General features: G+C 33.5%; 1 protein-coding gene across 1 annotated transcript in view; it reads left to right on the plus strand.

The window, feature by feature from the left end:
* Positions 1 to 202: 202 nt before the first annotated feature.
* The window catches only part of SEMA3A (semaphorin 3A), a 302,957-nt gene continuing 281,967 nt past the window's right edge, over positions 203 to 21,192 (plus strand). Inside the window, exon 1 of the mRNA XM_054564613.1 lies at positions 203 to 278. The gene's annotated coding sequence lies outside the window, so the exon portion shown is untranslated. The remainder of the gene's footprint in view (positions 279 to 21,192) is intronic.

Here is a 21,192-nt window from a genome sequence, read left to right on the forward strand (position 1 = left end):
TGTCTGAAGGAGCAAGAGCGAAGTGTTTGTCAAATTCAGTATCTGCCTCCCCTAATACCTTATGCTTCCTGCACTACAATTTCTATGCAAGATATTGACATTGTTTGAAAAAATTTAATTTAGTGGTGCACCTATTAATTAATTGCTAATTATTTGCTTTACATTCAATTTTAAGAATGAACTTGTTTATTTTTATAGGGTACTTGAAGTGCCCAAGTACTTCATCAGTTGGGCTGAACAAATGTATCTCAGAAATTAAGAATTTTTCCTGGAAGGAGGTAAGAGATTTAAAAATATGCATGTTTTCATATTAATAAGTTTTGGTGGAAATTTTGCTATGCTAGTATATTTCTTTGGCATATAACTTAGAAGACAAGTTTTAAAAATTTAAGGCATTTCCTATTTTAACTTATTCTATTCTACCATATGATTCGAAAAGGGTAGGGCTCCAACATTTAAAAAAAAAACAACACTTTGTAGGGAAGCCACATTACCACTTCAAAACGTCAAGATCTGGATTTTAATATATTTTTTAAAATCTTCACACTTAGTAATTAGACTGGTTTTCCTTATTCCCCAGGAGCAACAGAGCTGAGGTAGTTGGTGTGTGGGCAGATTGCCATCCCGAAAGATCCTTTGGCTAGCCTGCCCTTCTACATTTCCTGGACCACATATGGTTACTATCAACTAGAAGCCATTCATAGGTCTGAGTGCCAAGCACAGAGGGAGGAGTCAGGTTTTTAATATATTATGCTATGATAATTTTGACTTAAGTTGTAAGACTGAAATATAACCCTTAAAATGCAGTTAGGAAATCTAAATGCATATGCGTTACTTTTTTAATGCTCTTTAACTACAATTGTTACTCAAGATTCATTTCATTATAAGAAGTAGGAAGAAAATTTAGCAACATTAAGCCTACCATTCTACTTATGTATATATATTAATATATTAATATTAGAAAGAATTGCTGTTAGAAAGAATAAACAAAGGAATTAAAACATATACTCAAAGATCTATGAGTAGTCTATGGGACTGATAAAAAAATTAAAATGTTTTTATTTCCTTTTATGGGTCTTTGAGTGGAATAAAATTTTATCAATTTTTAAATTTTTATTTCAATAAAACTAAAGAGTTCCCAATTTTATTGGGTCCTTTTGATTTAATTAGATGATTATTCCTATTTAATGTGAACAAAGGTATTTTATCTGTTTTTTCATATTTAGTATCAAGAGAAAATGATTTTTAATGAAAGCTGTAATTGTTATAACTGTATTATATGGAAGCATTATTTATATATGCAAACTATTTATCACATAAGGTGAAAATTCACTGATTTGGAAGATACCCTTTGAAACTGTTAAAGTTAACAAAGTCAAAAAATATTTTTAATTTTTACAGGCATATCATATCTTTAGTATTGATAGAGCAATAGAGACTTCAAAATATGACTTTTGTATTGCCAGTTCTCTAATATATATGTACACATAATATATACACAAATATAATACACATGTATATGTGTTAATTATATGGATAGATTAACTTTTTACGCTCCACAATACTAATTTCCCAGGTGTTATTTTTTATTAAATCATTTTTCACTGTTATTTTATTACAGTTGTCACAATATTTCCCCTTTGTCCTCCTCTACCCATCCCACCCCCCATTCTCACTGTCAATTCCCACACTCTTGTCCATGCCCATGGGTCATTCATACCTGTACTTCGCTCAGTCCCTTCCCCTTCTTTCCACCATTATCCCCCCACCCCTTTCCTCTGGTCACTTTCAGTCTGTCCCATGTTTCCATGCCTGTGATTCTATTTTGTTCATTAGATTATGTTGTTCATTAGATTCCTGTTATAGATGAGATCATATGGTATTTGTCTTTCACTGACCAGTTTATTTCACTTAGCAAAATACTCTCCAGTTCCTTCCATGGCGTTGCAAAAGGTGGGAGTTCCTTCTTTCTGCTGTGTAGTATTCCATTGTGTAAATGCACCACAGTTTCTTGATTCACTTGTTTACTGATGGGCACTTGGGATGTTTCTGGCACTTGGCTACTGTAAATAGCATCGCTATGAACATAGGGATGCATAGGTTATTTTGGACTGGTGATTCCAGATTCTTAAGATATATTCCTAGCAATAGAATTTCTGGGTCAAAAGGCAGTTCCATGTTTGGTTTTTTGAGGAAATTCCATACTGTTTTCCAAAGTGGCTGCAACAGTCTTCATTCCTTCCAACAGTGCACTATGGTTCCCTCTTCTCCACATTCTTGCCAGCACTTGTTTTTGTTGATTTATTATGACCATTCTGACAGATGTGAGGTGATATCTGGTTGTGGTTTTAATTTGCATCTCTCTGACAGCTAGTGATGTTGAACATTTTTTCATATGTCTCTGGGCCCTCTGTATGTCCCCTTTGGAGAAGTCTCTGTAGAGGTCATATGCCCACTTTTTAAATTGGATTTTTTTTCCTAGTGTTGAGTCCTGTAAATTCTTTATATATTTTGGAGATCACACCATTGTCCGATGTATCATTGGCAAATATGTTCTCTCATACAGTTGGATCCTTTTTCATTTTAATGATGGTTTCTTTAGTTATGTAGAAGCTTTTTAGTTTGATGTTGTCCCATTTATATATTTTTTCCTTTACTTCTCTTGCTCTAGGATATATATCAGCACAAATATCACTGCATGGGATATCTGAAATTTTCCTACCTATGTTTTCCTCTAGGACGTTTTTAGTGTCACAACTTACATATATTTTTAAATATTTTATTTATTTATTTTTAGAGAGAGGGGAAGAAAGAGAGGGAAAGAAACATCAATATGTGGTTGCTTCTCATATACCCCCTACTGAGGACCTGGCCTGCAACCCAGGCATGTGCCCTGACTAAGAAACAAACCAGGTACCCTTTGGTTCACAGGCTGGTGCTAAATCCACTGAGCCACACCAGCGAGGGACAGCTTATATTTAAGTCTTGCATACATTTTGAGTTTATTCTGGTGTATGCTATAAGTCAGTGGTCTAGTTTTTTTTCTTTCTTTCTTTCTTCTTCTTCTTCTTCTTCTTCTTCTTCTTCTTCTTCTTCTTCTTCTTCTTCTTCTTCTTCTTCTTCTTTTTTTTTTTTTTTGCATGTACTAGTCCAGTTCTCCCAACCCCTTTTATTGAAGAGGCTATCCTTACTCCATTGTATGCTCATGCCCCCTTTGCCAAATATTAACTGACTGTAGAGGCTTCTGTTTATTTCTAGGTTCTCTATTCTGTTTCTTTGATCTTTGTGTCTGTTCTTATGCCAGTACCAGACCATTAATACAGTAGCCTTGTAGTATAGTTTGATATTGAGTGTTGTGATCCCTCCTACTTTGTTCTTTCTAAATATTGCTGAGACTATTCAGGGTCTTTTTTGGTTCCACATAAATTTTTGAAATAGCTCTTCAAGAACTGTGAAATATGCCATTGGTATTTTAATAGGAAATGAGTTGGAAAAGATCACACACCATCATCTAGTGGGATTCATCCCAGGGATGCAATGATAATACAATATTTACAAATCAATAAACATAATACATCACATAAACAAAATGAAGGACAAAAACCACATGATCATATCAATAGATGCTGAAAGCATTTGATAAAATTCAGCAACTGTTTATGATAAAAAACAGTCAGCAAAATGGGAATAGAGGGAACATACCTCAACTTATTAAAAGCCGTATACTAGAAACCTACTGCCAACATCATACTCAATGAGCAAAAATTAAAACTTTCCCCTTAAGATCAAGAAGAAGATAAGGGTGTCTGCTATTACCACTTTTATTCAACATAGTACTGGTAACTCTAGCCATAGCAACCAGACAAGAAAAAGAAATTAAAAACCTCCAAATTAGAAAGGAGGACGTAAAATTGCCATTATTCGCAGACAACATTATAGTGTACATAGAAAACCCTATAGTCTCTACCAAAAAACTACTTGACCTAATAAGTGAATTTGGTAAAATAGTGGAATACAAAGTCAATATTCAGAAATTGATGGCATTTTTGTACACCATCAATGGAATATCAGAAAGAAACCTGGAAAAAAATGATTTACTGTAGCAACAACAAAAATAAAGTACCAAAGAATAAATTTAACCAAGGAGGTTACAAACCTGAACATGGAAGACTATAGAACACTGAAGAAAGAAATTAAGGAAGATACAAATAAATGGAAGCATATACCATGTTCATAGATTGGAAGAATTAACATTATCAAAATGTCGTTATTATCTTGAATGATATTTTTCATTAGTACATCATGCACATAAATACTAAAAATATGCCTTTTTTAAAGCAAACAAGAACCTCCTGATTTTCCAATTACAATTGCTTCATAGTGCATTTTATAAATCTTGCCTCAAAAAAAAAGGCGAGGTTCACAAAATAAATGTCCTCGGTACTAATTAAAGAATCTTTTAAATTTATGAAGGCCACTATACTTATTTTTTAATGTCACTGCTGTCATGGCCTTTTAATGTATACTTAAAGAGCAAGCTACCTTTTCAAAAGTAATTTAGAAAAATTAACTAACAGTCCATTGGGATAAATCTTAAATTACTGAACACAATTAACAATGAACACATTGAATAGAAATGGGATAGTGAATCCTAGAAAATTAATAAATATTTATAAAAGTGAGAGACACAAATATGATTAATATCCATAAAATTTACTCCCAGATATTGCATCTAATAGAACTATTTGCAGAATTTAACTTATGACTTAGGCTTTGAATGATATAAATACAAACAAAAATAGATAAATATCAATTTGTTGAAAATGTGATCTGGCCATCCCAAATTAAGAGGCTAGAGACCTACCTGTTACATACCAATGTTCATTTCAGTGACAGGTTACTTTACCCCTTAATTTTTCTCTTTGTAAAACAAAAATAATCTTTTGAAGTATGGCCATGTCAAATATATGATGACATATTTAATATAAATAAATATTTATATAATTGACAAATAATGTATTTTGTTTGCCCCACTAATCCTATTTTTATTGGCTTATTTGCTTATGGAATGCCAATATAGCAAGAACTATGATGCATTATTTTTTGTGCTGCATCTAAGAATAGTTCTGCAATTATTGGCTATTTCCTAGACATGGTTTCAAATATGTTTGATTCTAAACAAATCCTAGAATAAATACATAACCAATACCATATTAGAAAGCAAATGATAAAGATGTTAAGAGTTCATTTAAAAAAAAGAAGGCAATTAAAAAGAGGCCCTAGTTAAGAAAAAAGATGTACTGAATTTGGAAGAGAGGAAGTGAGATAAAATTTCACATTAACTAAAAATAAAATTTGAAAATATATGGATGAGAAGGAAGAGGAAAATACAAATCAGAATGCTAAGAAAATCAAGAGCAGTACATGTAACTTGTTATTCCATTTGGGGTTCATTCTTATATAAACACTGAATAACTTTGGTTTGTTTTGTAAGGAAGTGGTTTCACATACTAAGAATGATATTATACTCCTGACACACATATCTCTGGATTTCCAAGCTGAGTCACCATGTAAACCTGAGAAAATTTCTTTGCTTTATTTAACTTTATCATTTACATGTTGGGACTAGTAATACCTCATTTATTTGCTTATAATTTTTACATATTTTTAAATATTTTATTTTTTTAAATTGGATTTTGAAATGTACAATATTTTTCTTTTTTTAATTGTCAAGCTGCTTTTTATTTGTATCATTTTCAAAGTGTACTTTCTGATATTTTTAAAAATATATAATTTTTATGATATTTTTTCCATTACCGTTTAGTCTTTTTATACCCCCTGCCCCCAGCAATCACCACCCTTTTGCCCATGTCCATGAGTCTTTTTACTTTTTTGTACTTTTTTTGGTTAAGTCTTTTTTTTTCTATTACATATTGTAAGCTTTTTAGGGTGAATATATTTTTTCTTCTTTATGCCTTCCTCCACCTGCCAGTTTAAGGGACAGATGATATTTATTAAATGATTGACTGAAAGAAAGAATAAGAACCTTTTTATTTAGATATGTTGATTGTAAATTGATTTAAAACAAAAGCATTTAAAATTTTCTAAAGGATGTCAGTATTTAAGAGATTAAAAACTTTCTTAAAAAATAAAAATCTTTTTGACTTAATATGTTCCCTTATTAATTTAGCTGTTATTTAATTTTTATTTTAAATAGGTTATTTGAGCTTGTTTTCTATTAATATTTTAATCTGCTTTGTAACCACTTCTAAGATTTTTCAGGAATTTGAATAACTTTTCCTGATCAGACAATTTGCTTTTTTTTTTTTTTTTTTTTTAAAGAAAGAGAGACAGGTAGATAGCTCAACTGTGCCTAGAAAACTGTGCTGGAATGGAGCTCACATTCAGCTTCAGTAACAAGAAACACTGGTGACTTGAGCAATCAGCAAGCTCCCACCTCATGGCCCTGGCTTACATATTAGTGTCCACAGGGTCCAAAGGAGTGCTTGGGGTCTGGCTTTGCTCCTGAGAGAATCTAGCATATGCCTAACCTCTTCTGCACCCAGTCAGGATGGGATTGGAGTGGCACCTGTAGGAAGGGGTAAGTATCCACCTGGGAAAAACTTCATTTTCTGCATGTTTGCCCAAATCCTACCACAGATTCAGACTGAATCATTTATTTACTTTTCTGGCTATTTTCTTCTTTTCTCAAATAGTTCTTCATTTTTATTCTATCCTTTATAATCTGGGCTAAATGTTTTTAGGTCCACAGAATTTCTGAGCCAAAAGAAATTTAAGAGTTCATCTCATTGTTGACATAGGCAATTAAGAACAATGTAAATTTAGTACAAGTTACAGAGACCAAGAACCCAAACCCCAAACTCTAATTCTAGCACTCTTTTCTTTATATCTTAGATCTTGCTTCAAAAATATTCCTTTATGCCTTATATCTTGCTCCTAAGGGATGATGTTTCTATCATATAATTTAGAATTATATGTTGACAATTCTCATTGTTTAACATCATTGTCTTCAAGTACAATTTATATTTGAGTAGAAAAAAATAAAGAGGTGACATCCTCTTCTTTCACACACACATTCACACAAACATGCAGTCTGTCAATGTGTAAAAATCATTGAGCAAGAAAGATTATGAAGTAAGAGGAATACATACATAGTATACTACCTCTAGGAACAACCCTACCCGGGGGATGACACTTCATGGCTGACTAAATATCTGCTGATACATATATACAAAAAACAAAGCACTATATAGAACTTTGGTTTCTATTAAACTCATTGAGATATGTACAATTTCTTTCGGTGGAGCTTCTCTGCGTATTTATTTTTTTCTTGCTAACTTTACTGAAAATAATTTAGATGAGATAAACTCCATCTCTTTTAAAGGGATCAATTCTGTGAGTTTTGACAGTGGTGTATACCCAGAAAAGCACTAGCATAAGCAAGATGCAGAAAACTTCCATCACCCCAACAGGATTCCTTATAACCTTTTACTTTGTTCATGCTATACATTAGTTTCCATTTGTGTATAAATGGAATTATATAACTATATATTTTAAATGGAATCATACAACTAAGTGTAATTTTCACTTAGCATAATGTTTTATTTATACACTTGTATTTCTTAGCAATTCATTTCTTTTTTTTTCTAAATAGTATTTCATTGAATATATATACTATAATTATTTATTCATTCACTTGTTGATGGACATTTAGTTGTTTCCACATTATGGCTTTTGTGAACTAAGTTTCTATGACCATTTGTATACAAATCTTTTTGTGGACATGTGATTTTATTTCTCTTGAAGCCCTTTGGTAGATATACATGGTGTATGACTATTTTCTCCCATTCTTTCTTTTTCATTTTCTTAAGTTTCTTTTGTTAGCAAAATTTTTATATTGATAAGTGCAATATGTCATTTATTTCTTTATTTATATTTTCTACTATTTTGTACTAGGAAATATATGCTTACTCCAACATTAAATTTTTTCTCCAGTATATTTGTAATAGTTTTATTGTTTTAATTTTTGAAAGACTATGATCCATTTTATATAAATTTTTGCATGTGGTTTGAGGCATTGAAGTTATCCATTCTTTTCATTTTCAGTGTCTAGATGTCTTAGAATCACTTATTTGAAAGGCATTCCTTTCCCCATTGATGTATCTTAAGAACTTTGTAAAAAATCAATAGCGTAAGTTATTCTCTCTAATAGTTCCTTTAGACCATGTGTCTATCTACTCTTTTGCAAGCACGCTGCCTTTTTTTTTTTTTTTTTTGGATTTACATTAGGTCTTGAAATCAAATTGCATAAGATGATCAACTCAGCTGTGTTTTTTTAATTACATTTTATTGATTATGCTATTACAGTTATCCTGATTTTTCCCCTATGCCCTCCTCTCTCCAGTACCTCTGATTCCCTCAGGCAATCCCCCCACCATTGTTCATGTCCATGGGTCATGCATGTAAGTTCTTTGGCTACTCCATTTCCTATACTGTATGTTACATCCCCATGTCTATTCTGTAACCACTCATTTGTACTCCTTAATCCCCTTACCTCTTCACCCATTCTCCCTCATCCCTCTCCCATCTAATAATCATCAAAATTCTCCCAGTATCTATGATTCTGTTTCTGTTCTTCTTGTTTGCTTAGTTTGTTTTTCAGATTCAACTGTTGATAAATATGTATTTTTTGCCATTTTATTGTTCATAGTTTTGATCTTCTTCTTCTTAAAGTCCCTTTAACATTTCATATAAAAATGGTTTGGTGATGATGAACGCCTTTAGTTTTTTCTTGTCTGGGAAGCTCTTTATCTATCCTTTGACTCTAAATGACTGGGTAGAGCAATATTGGCTGTAGGTCCATGCTTTCCATGATTTCAAATATTTCTTCCCATTCCTGTAGCCTGCAAAATTTCTTTTGAGAAATGCCTGACAGTGTTATGGCATCTCCCCTACAGGTAACTACCTGCTTTTTTCTTGCTCCTTTTAAGTTTCTCTATCTTTAACTTCTGGCATTTTAATTATGATGTGTCTTGGAGTAGGCCTCTTTGCATCCATCTTGTTTGGGATTCTCTGTGCTTCCTGGACTTGCATGTCTATTTCCTTCACCAAGTTAGGGAAGTTTTCTTTCATTACTTTTTGAAATACATTTCCAATTTCTTGCTCTTTCTCTTTTCCTTCTGGCACCCTTATGATGAGAATGAAAACCTCTTGAAGTTGTCCCAGAAGTTGCTTACAGTATCTTCATTTTTTTTGCATCCTTTTTTTCTTTTTGTTGTCCTGAGTGGTTGTTTTTTCCTTCCTTATTTTTCAAATCATTGCTTTGATTATCAGCTTCATCCACTTTACTGTTGTTTCCCTGTAAATTGTTCTTTATTTTAATTAGTGGACCCTTCATTTCTGACTGGATTTTTTCTATGCTGCTGATGTCCTCACTAAGTTCTTGGAGCATCCTTATAACCAGTGTTTTGAACTCCGCATTTGATAGGTTGTCTATCTCCATTTCATTTAGCTCTTTTTCTGGAGTTTTGGTCTGTTCCTTCATCTGGGCCATGTTTCTTTGTCTCCTTATTTTGGCAACTTCCCTGTGTTTGTTTCTATGTATCAGGTAGAGCTGCTCTGACTCCCTGCCTTGGTAGCGTGGCCTAATGTAGCAGGTGTCCTGTAGGATCCAGTAGCACAGCCTCCCCTATTACAGGCTGGGTAATCATGGTATGCCATTTGTGTAGGCTAAATATACCCCCCACTTGTAGTTGAGCCTTGGTTGCTGTTGGCAGGTCAATGGTAGGGGTTTACCCAGGCCAGTTAACTGCATGGATTGGCTGTGAACACTCACCACCAACCTCCACCCTCTGTGGAGGATCAGCTGTGCAAGGGCAGTGTGGTGGTCCTCTGATGTGGTCTGTAGCTGTCTACTGAGTGTGCTGGCCCTGGGGTTTCCTGGGTGGTTCAGGCCATGGTCAACCCTCACCTGTGTTTTGCCCAGAACACCCTACCTGAGTTGTAAAGCAGTTTGAAATGGCTGCTACTTGTGCTGGGTTTGGAGATACCCAGGTGAAGCCAGGCTGTGAGTCTAGGCTGGCTGCTGCTAGTGCCAAGTCTGGGGCTCACAGAGGTCAGCTCTTGTTTATTTGAGAGGAAGTTGAACAGGCATGAGCCAAGCCCAGCCATTCATATGAAAAAGCAGCTTGGGTGGGCCTGTAAGTTGGCTGGGATGGAGTTTCTGGGGATCTCCAAGGCAGTTCAAAAAGGTTAGCCATGTTGATGGCATCTCAGATATGGCACAGCTTGCTGGCTCTGTGACTCTGTGAGGAGAGGGTTTAGAAAAGGGACAATGGCCTCTGCTCACCTTGATGCCAGACACTTCAGTTTCTCCCTGTGTGGCACTGGTGCCTTTCAAGCTGCTACCCCAGTGCTGGAGCTCAGAGGGAGTGTGTACATTCTTTAAGAGGAATTGCTTGCAGGTTGAGAAGTTTCTTCCACAGACTCAATCCCCATTGGTTTTTGCAGCAAGAAGTTGTGGGGACTTATCTTCCTGGCACTGGAACCCTGGGTTGGGTGGCCTGGTATGGGGCTGGGACTCCTTGCTCCCTAGATATCTCTCCCAAATTTTTATCCACCACACATGGGTGAGGGACCAGCCCATTCCTTGTCTGCGTTTCTCTTAGCAGCCTGGATGGACGTGGTTTCTTCAATTCCGTAGTTGTCAGATTTTTATCCACTCAATATCTGATGGTTCTGAGTGATGGTTATTCTATATTTTAGTTGTAGTTTTAATGTGGTTCTATGAGGAGGTAAGCCATATCTGCCTATACTGCCATCTTGACCCAAAGGTCATATCTCAGTTGCGTTTTAAAACTTCTCTGATACTTGTTGGTTATTTGCTTTCCCTTATAACTCTTCCCCGCCAACCCCAACCTCCACCCCACAAAAAAAGCCTTCTGAGATTCGGACTGAGACTTGTTCAATATATAAATCTATTTATGTTTCTCTAGACATATTATTGATTTTTCTTTTAAATATATTGTGGTCAGAGAACGTACTTGAATATCTATCATTTAAAACCTACTGAGGGTTATTTTAAGGCCCAACATATGTGCTGTAGAGTGTTCTTTAGATCCACTATGTGTTTATTGATTTATTTTTGTCATGTTGTCCTACAAAATCCCTTACTATAATTATGAAATTTTAGTTTTCTATTTTAATTCTGTACAATAAATTATGATTTCTTATACTTGTGGTTCCTTGATAATTTTACACACATTTATGCTTAGTATGTCTTCCCAGTGAATTGACCCTTTTATGTACTGTTTCTTTTTTATCTTTGGTAATGCTTGTGCTTTGATGTCTATTTTAGCTGACATTACAACTGTCTTATGCTTAATATTTGCATCTATTGATTTTTCAAGTCATCTGCTTAATGTTGGAGTTGAGCATTTGATACATTCCAATTTCTTCTCCATTGTAATTTGTATTCCTCCCATCAAGAAAAGAAAAGCTTTTAGAATCTTATTTTATCCTTGACATTTTTAAATATAGTAATGTTAATCCCTTTACGATCTGTTTTATTTTATTATCATTGCATTAAGTGCTAAACAGCCCCTTTAATCTGAAGATACATGCCCTTCATTTATGGAAAATTTTCTTGATAGATATATAGGTATAGATAGATATAGGTGGAGATATATCAATATATACATGAAATATATATCAAGATATAGATAGATAGAAGGGTACATAAAAAATATAAAAGAAATATATATAAATTTCTTCCCTGAGTTGTCTTCCCTTTCCTTTAGTCCCCAAAAATATGATATTTGATTACTTTACTTGATCCATTTTTTTAATTCTTTATTGCATGTTCTTACTGATCTACTTTGTGGCAATTTTTCTTGACTTTGTATTCTAACCCTTCTTTTAAAATTTTTATTTCAATTATCAAATTTGGAACTGCTAAAAGCACTTTCTGGTTCTCTGTTTCTCTTTCTTACAGTCTTATTTACTTGTCTGTTTGTTGTTAATAGATTAAAAATCTTAACTTATTTCTAAAGAATGTTTGCTTCAGTTTTTGACCTTTTTGTCATGTCCTTCATTATTTTTATTTTCTCCAAGTTCTTTAAGTTGGGAATTTTGGGTTTTTTGTTTCTCATTAATTCAATCAGTTTTACTGACAAGGCATGTAATTCTGGGCTGAAAATTGATATTTATAGGTGAGATATCAAACCATATTTGGGAGACCTGTATGAATAGGATTGGGGTGGTAGAGTTTAGAGGGTATTTTGTGAATCATTAAACTGTAATTTATATTTACCAGTAAGCAAATCAGCCTTTTCATAGTGGACCATGAAGTGATGATATGTAGGGTACTTTCTTCAGTGCTGTTTACTATCTCCAATAGTTCAAAAAGGGAAAATACCTGTTGATTGCTGATATTTTAGGAATAAGAGGGTAGAAATGTTGGCCTCCTGATCTTTTCTTTTAAGGTATGACATCTAGCATTGATTGTCTCTCAGTTTCCCTAGGGTGATTGGATTTGCTTGTCCTGACAGGTCTTCTAACTTCGTTTTGCAAGACAAATAAATTTATATATATTTGTCAACTCCAAAATTCCTTGAAATCATACATTGTGATAAACACTTTATCATTCATTTGGTCCCAGTGGATGAATACATTTCTGTTTGTTCATTTGTTCATTTCAGTTCTCTCATTATATCTTCACTGGGATTAAGGGAAGGAGAAGATACATTTGTATATGTAATCTTTTATAAATTTATTTCACTTAAATGTTATTATGGATGATGGTAATGTGTTTCCACGATTCAAAAGAAAGAATTTCCTGAGTTTTTCAGAAACAAGTATCTAGACCAAATAATTAATCAGTCTTCTCTCCCTTATGGCTTTATTTTAAGAATTATTTTGTAATTTATTGTCACCTTTGCCTCAGGAAGAGAAGAAAACTCACATCTGTTCATTCCAATTCATGCTGAGAACTTTTAGAAAGAGGTTAGGTGAGGAGGGATTATTGGCTAAAATGATGCTTTGAAATAATCTATAGATTTTATTACTCATGCTATTTCTGTTCTCCTATTACCATAGATAATTGACTATAGTTTAAGTGGAAGTATAAACTGAAATACAGTTGCAGCTCATCTGGGTTTCATCAAAACTATATCCCTTTTTGGCCACAATGGACTTTGAAACAACTTATGTCTGGAAGTGCTACAAATAGTCGTTAAGAATTTGCCTGAGGTCTGACGGTTACTATGGAAACTGCCCCACTCAACTCTTTTTTATTGAAAACCTAACCAACAACAGTTAGCTAGAACTGAAAATAACAATAGGTGAAGAAGTAAGCATAAAGAAGCAGGGTATTAACAATAAGTGGATTTGTAAACTATTGTCCATAGGTCCATATAGATTAGCTATCTTGAATGCAATTTCAGGAACAATTTACTTTAATTTACACTACAAAAATGGAGACTCAGACCCAGAAGTTTTTGATTACTTTTATTCCATTTTACTTTAAATGCGTGGTCACATGTTCTCCTGAGCTTACTTTGTTAAGTGCAACTTTGTTTCCTTCTACAATAGTGAAGTTTAAAAAATTCTTAGATCAAAACATAAAATTATTTTTCAATTAGCAGAGCACAGTAGTTGAGGTAAAATTCATAGCAATCTGTATTTTTAGTAGTGATTTCCCAAATATTAATTAATATCTCAGAAAGTATCAAACATTTTACTGAATAATATGATAAAACTGACACAATTTGAAGTGGTGTTAAAGCTGTAAATACATTGTCATATTGCCAAACTGTAATTTTTGTTGGAGGGGGGGATAAAAAATTGTAATATATGTTAAAAATAAATTTAAAAGACTTGGAACTCAACATTTTGTAGAGTTTTCTACTCACAATATTAAATTCTTCCTGGATATCGATTAATAAGCTATCAAAAGCAATATAAAGATAGAAATATAAATAAAAGCATGCAGAAGTATAAAAGATCTCCAGAACATCTAGGATCTACTTGTTTATATCAATAGAAAATCAATCAAAGTTCTATAATCATTTAAAGAACTCCCTAAATTTCCCTGTTAAATGGTCATGACCCTCTGCACAATGACTACTCTAAGTTGCTATATAGACTGTCACTCTGACAGTTTTATTAGATTAATCTGGTAAAGGAACTATAAAACCTAATGGATTGAGGCATTCACATTTTTGTTACTAGGTAACATGAAAAACATATCTATCTTTTACCACGAATCTTATCCAATTTCTAAAGTAGTAGATGAGTATGTTGCTTGAATTCATATTGTGTTGAAGTGGCCATTTTGAAGAAATTACATAAAATGGTTGTAACAATTGGTCTGCCCAAATGCCTAATTTCAGTCTCATCCACTCATCTAGCCAAATCCATATAAACCTGCATATCTGAACTCAATATTACTTTTACAATAAAAATCTTCATATTTTGTATCACATGTATAACTTCTTAATGCTTCTAGAAATTATATTTTCTGTTGGGGATTGTAATTTTCTCTATATTAACTATTTTATGTACTAGGTGATGCTCAATTAATATATTGATGACTTTGAATAGTTGAGCATACATTTAAATATATGGTTTGATTAATTATTTTCATGGTATCTTACTGCTTCCATTAAAATATGAGAATATTAACTATGAAAGGGACTTTTGACTTGTGCATTTCTATACATGTTTGACTTATCAAACCCAATGATGACAATGGCTATTATTAGCAACAGCTTTTGCAAATATTATTCTCAGTGTGTGGGTTAACTTATTTTCAAAATCATAATCAAATTATTAATTATAACCAAAAGTTAAGTGCAAACCCACTATGTAGTTTAAAAATGTTATCTAAAACTTTGGCTTGAGTATGTATCAGAGGGCATAATTATACATTTGTTAATTTGAATTAACACAGTTAATAGAAAGCCTAGGTATAGAAATAATTTTTTGAATGCTATAGAGACATTTTTTTCTACTGCAAATGTGTGGACTCTATTTCAGTTATTTCCTGCCTTAAAAGAAGTATTCATTTGAAGAATTTTGCCTCAAGCAAAAGACAAAATACAGTGGTCACATACTGTGAATTAAGAAAATCTTTACCTCTGCAACCTGGTAACTTAGTGTAAGAATATCCAATGAAAATAATGAACCTAATGAGACTCATTTAACAAGAAAATTATATTTTCAGCATTTTGATTAAGGCCTATTTTCAATCAAGAGACCATTGTCTCATAGAAATATTCTTAGACCAATTGTTAGTGTAGACGCTAAAGTTAGGTGGATGTGCCTCCTACATTAAATCCTTTCCTATCCCACAGGCTGAGATCATGCACATCTGAGAAGTGTTAGCTGAAATTCCACACAATCCTCAATTGCCAAGTTTGGATGAAATGAACATAATTCTAAAAGTAAGAAAACTAAGAAAAGTTAACATTCAAATATATATATGATACAGAGGTCCTGCAGAAAGCAGTGAGAGGAGAAGGGCCTCTAGCATTCTACACGCACAGGGTTATACTTAAAGCTCCAGGGAGGTATTGGGAAGGTAGGGAAAGGAATTCAAGACTGAGTAATCAAAAGTATGTCAGAGAGAGAAAGATAAATACTGTATGCTCTTATATATGCAATCTAAAAATGCTAAACTCATAGAAACAAAATAGAATGGCAGTTGTTAAGGGTGAGGGGGTGGGGAAATGGGGAGATTTTGGTTGCAGAGCACAAACATTCAGTTGCAAGATGACCAGCTTCTGGGGATCAAGTGTTCAGTGAGATGAGTACAGTTAACAATGCTGTATTATATCCTTAAAAGTTGCTAAGTGAATAGATCTCAAGTGTTTTCATCATAGAGACACATAAATGGTAATTATGAGAGGTGATTGAATGGGTCAACTAATCTTATTCTGCTTATTATTTTGTATTACGATGCACACATAGCAAATCATTAGGCTATACATCTTAAATTTACACAGTGCTTTATGTCAATTATATTTCAGCTAAACTAGAACAAATATTGAGCAACCGATTAATTCAGAGGTATTTTATGAAAAGATTTCTGTTGGGGACACATGAATGTAAGATGTGATTCCTTTCCACAATATCTGGCAGTTTAACTGAAGATGTACTTTTGTCACCATTTTAGGAGCTTAACATTTAAATCTAGTATATGTAAGGTATACTAAGTATTATGAGAAAATATTGATAAAATAGAATTAAAAATAAGTGCCCTGCAATCAAAAGAATGTCATTGAGGGAGCAATATAATACCATTGTCAAAGGACAACGCAAGTACTAAGATAGCAGAGTACCCATGCTCAGTATTTTTTAAAATTTAGTCTTTATTTTTTTCCATTACCATTTAGTCCCCTTACATCTCCCCCCACAGTAATCACCATAGTGTCGTCCATGTTCATGACTGTTTTTTCCATTTTACTCAATCCCTCAACCTCTTCAACTCCCCATCCATTAGCTGTCATCCAGCTCTCCATCTGTGAGCCTGTCCCCATTTTTCTTGTTCCGTTTGTTTATTAGATTCCACATATGAGTGAAATCATATGGTATTTGTCTTTCTCTGGCTGGCTTATTTCACTTAGCATAATGCTCTCCTTGCCTATCCATGCTGTTGTAAATGGTAAAATTTTCTTCTTTTTTACAGCCGAGTAGTATTCCATTGTGTAAATGTCCCATGGTTGTTTCATCCACTCATCTACTGATGGACACTTGGGCCACTTCCATATCTTAGCAATTGTAAATAATGCTGCAATGAACATGGGGTGCTTATGTTCTTTTAAATTAATGTTTTGGGTTCCTTCAGATATATTCTCAGAAGTGGGATCACTAGGTCAAAAGGCAGACCCATTTTTAACTGTTCAGGGTGTCTCCACACTGCTTTCCATACTGCGGCTGCACCAGTCTTCATTATCACCAACAATGCATAAAGGTTCCTCTTTTTCCACATCCTTGCCCACACTTGTTGCTTGTTGATTTTTTGATGATAGCCATTGTGATGACTGTGAGGTAATAGCTCATTGTCGTTTTAATATGCATTTCTCTGGATTAGCGATGTTGAGCATCTTTCTATGTCTATTGGCCATATGTATGTCTTCTTTGAAGAAGTGTCTCTTCAGGTCCTTTGCCCATTTTTAATTGGGTTTTTGTATGTTTTGATATTTAGTTTTGTTAGCTCTTTATAAATTTTGGATATTAACCCCTTATCAGATATATCAGCAAATATGTTCTCCCACTCTGTGGCTTATATTTTTATTTTGTTGATTTCCTTTGCTGTGCAAAAACTTTTTAGTATGATGTCGCATTTGTGTACTTTTTCTTTGTTTTCCTTGCTTGGGGAGATATGTCTGATTAAATATTGCTACCAGCAATGTCAGATTTTACTGCCTATGTTTTCTTCTAAGATTTTTATGGTTTTGGGTCTATCATTTAAGTCTCTGATCCATTTTGAATTTATTCTTGTATGTGGTATAAGAAGGTGGTCTAGTTTCATTTTTCTGCAAGTATCTCTCCAATAATCCCAACACCATTTATTGAATAAGCTATATTGAGTCCATTGTATGTGCTTGTTTCCTCTGTTGAATATTAATTGACTATAAATGTGTGGATTTATTTCAAGGCTATCTATTCTGTTCCATTGAACTATGTGTCTGTTTCTATGCCAATATCATGCTGTTTTGTTTACTAGGTCTTATAGAATAGTTTGATAGTAGGTAGTGTCATTCCTCCTTCTTTGTTCTTCTTTCTCAGGATCGCTGTAGCTATGCAGGGCCTTTTGTGGTTCCATAAAAATTTTTGAAATATTTGTTCTAGTCTGGTGAAATGCATCATTGAAAGCTTTATAGGAATTGCATTGAATCTATAGATTACTTTGGGTATGGACATTTTAGTGATGTTAATTCTTCCTATTCATGGACATGGTATGTGCTTCCACTTACTTGTATCTTCTTCTATTTCTTCAGTGTATTATAATTTTCCTAGCACAGATATTTTACATCCTTGGTTAGGTTTATTTCTAGGGTTTTTTGGTTTTTTTTAAGCAATTGTGAATGGATTGTTTTCTTAATTTTCCTTTCTGTTAGTTCATTATTGGCATACAAAAAGCAACTGATATCTGGATGTTAATTTTGTGTCCTGCTACTTTGCTGAATTCATTTATTAGTTCTAGTAGTTTCTTGTGGGATATTTGAGGTTCTCTATGTACAGTACCATGTCATCTCTAAATAATGACAGTTTTACATCTTTCTTTACAATTTTGATGTCTTTTATTTCTTATTCTTTTTTATTACTGTGACTAGGACTTCCAGTACCATGTTGAATAAGAAAGGTGAAAGTGGATATCCCTGTCTTGTTCCCTATCTTAAAGAGAACACTTGCAGGGTTTGCCCATTAAATATGATGCTGGCAGTGGGTTTGTCATTTATGGCCTTAATCGTGTTTAGGTATGTTAACTCTAATCCCATATTGTGAGAGTTTTTATCATAAGTGGGTCCTGGATTTTATCAAATGCTTTTTCTGCACCTGTTGGTATTTTCATGTGGTTTTTATCCTTCAATTGTTTATGTGATGAATCACATTTATTGATTTGTAAATGTACCAACTTTGCATTCCGAGAATAAATCCCACTTGATCATGGTGTATGATCTCTTTGATGCATTGTTCTGGTCAATTTGCTTAATTTTGTTGAGGATTATGTCACCTATGTTCATCAGTAATATTGGCCTCCTATTTTCTTTCTTTGTAGTGTCTTTATTCTGGCTTTGGAATTAGGATATTGCTGGCCTTGTAAAATGAGTTGGAAGCCTACTCGCCTCTTGAATTCCATGAAATTGTTTGAGAAGGAGATGTGTTAGTTCTTCTTGGAATTTTTGTTAAAATTCACCTGTGAAACTATCCAGCCCAGGAGTTTTGTTTTTTGGGAGTTTTTTTGACTACTGCATCAGTTTCACTATGTAATCTGTCTCTTCAGATTTCCTAATTCTTCCTGATTTAGTTTTGGAAGATTGTATGTTTCTAGGAATTTATCCGTTTATTCCAATCTGTATATATATTTTTTATTTATATATATTTTATATTTATATATTATATATATATAAATCTATGTGTGTGTGTGTGTGTGTGTGTATATATATATATATATATATATACACACAATCTTTTGTATTTCTTTGGTGTCAGTTGTTATTTCCCTTCTTTCATTTCTGATTATATATGTTTGGTTCCTTGCTCTTTTCTTCTTGATGAGTCTGGTTAAAGGTTTGTCAATTTTGTTTACCTTTTCAAAGAACCAGCTCTTGGATTCATTGATCTTTATATCTTTTTTTTTAGACTCTATTTCATTTATCTCTTTACTATCTCTTTCTTTCTACACACTTTGGGCTTTATTTGTTGCTCTTTTTCAAGTTCCTTTAAGTGTAAAGTTAGATTGTTTATTTGAGCTTTTTATGTATATATGTATTTATGTATGTATTTTTTTAGATAAACCTGTAATACTATGAATTTCTCTCTTATAATCTTACAATTGCTGTCCCAGTGTTCCATAGATTTTAAATTATTGTGTCCTTATTTTCATTTGTTTCAAGGTATCTTCTGAAATTTCCTTGATCTCATTGTTTAATAACATGTAATTTAGCTTCCTGACTATATGTGCTTTTCGGTGTTTTTCTTGTGATTGATTTCTAGCTTCATAGCACTGTGGTCAGAGAAGATGCTTGATATGCCTTAGAAAGACTTCTGTCTTTCTAAATTTATTGAGACTTGTTTTGTGTCCTAACATATGGTCTACCCTAGAAAATATTCTATGTGCACATGAAAAGTCTATATATTCTGCGGCTTTGGGGTGAAATGTCCTGAAAATAGCAACTAAATCCATTTGATCTAGTGTATCATTTAAGACTGCTGTCTCCTTGATTTCTGTCAGGAAGTTCTATCCATTGAATTCAATGGGGTGTTAAAATCCCTGACTATGACTGTATATCTGTCAGTCTCTCCCTTTATATCCATCCAGATTTGTCTTAAATATTTAGGTGCTCCTATATTGTGTGCAGAACTGTTTACTAGGGTTGTATCCTCTTATTGGATTGTTCCCTTTAATATTAGGTGGTGTCTCTTCTTTGTATCTTACAACAGCCTTGGTTTTAAAGTCTATTTCATCCAATATAAGTACTGCTACCCCAGCTTTGTTTCATTTGTATGAAAACCTTTTTCCATCCTTTTACCTTTAGTCTCTGTGTATCTTTCGATCTGAAATGTGTCTCTTGGAGGCAGCATATTTATGGGTCTTGTTTTCTTATCCATTCAGCTACCCTATGTCCCTTGGTTGGCGTATTTAAGCCATTTACATTTCAAGTGATTATTGATAGGTATGTATTTAGTGCCAATTATTGTTAGACTATTTTGATCTTTTTTTTCTTTCTCTTTTTTCTTCTTCTTCTTCATAAAGCAACATTTAACATTTGTTGCAGTACTGGTTTAGTGTTAACAAACTCCTTCAGCTTTTTCTTGACTGGGAAGCTCCTTCAATTTTAAATGATTGCCTTGATGGATACAGTAGCCTTGGTTGTAGGCCCTTGCTTTTCATCACCTTGAATATTTCACACTGCTCTCTTATGACCTGAAATGTTTCTGTTGAGAAATCAGATGACAGTCTAACTGGTGCTCCCTTGTGTGTAACTGACTGTTTTTCTCTTGAGGTTTTTAGGATTCTCTCCTTGTCTTTCAGCTTTGTCATTTTTCCTACGATGTGTCTGGGTGTAGGCCTCTTTAGGTCCAACTTGTTTGGGACTTTCTGAGCTTCCTGGACTTGTGTGTTTTTTTCCTTCACCAGGTTAGGGAAGTTTTCAGTCATCATTTCTTCAAATAGGTGCTCGATTCCTTGCTTACGGTCTCCTCCTTCTGGTATTCCCATGATGAGGATGTTGTTATACTTCATGTTGTCCAAAATGTTTCTTAAGCTCTCCTCATTTAATTTTTTTTTCTTTTTGCTTCTCTGCCTGGGTGTTTTTTCTACCTTGTTTTCCCAATCACTAATTCAAAGTTGTGCTTTATCTAACCTGTTGTTTATTCCTTCCAGTATATTATTTATTTCATATATTGCATTCTTCATTTATGACTGGTCCTTTTTTATAGTTT

Source organism: Pteronotus mesoamericanus, unplaced genomic scaffold, assembly GCF_021234165.1.
Source record: "Pteronotus mesoamericanus isolate MK-2021 breed Mesoamerican mustached bat unplaced genomic scaffold, CSHL_Meso_final scaffold_85, whole genome shotgun sequence".
Lineage (NCBI taxonomy): Eukaryota > Metazoa > Chordata > Mammalia > Chiroptera > Mormoopidae > Pteronotus > Pteronotus mesoamericanus.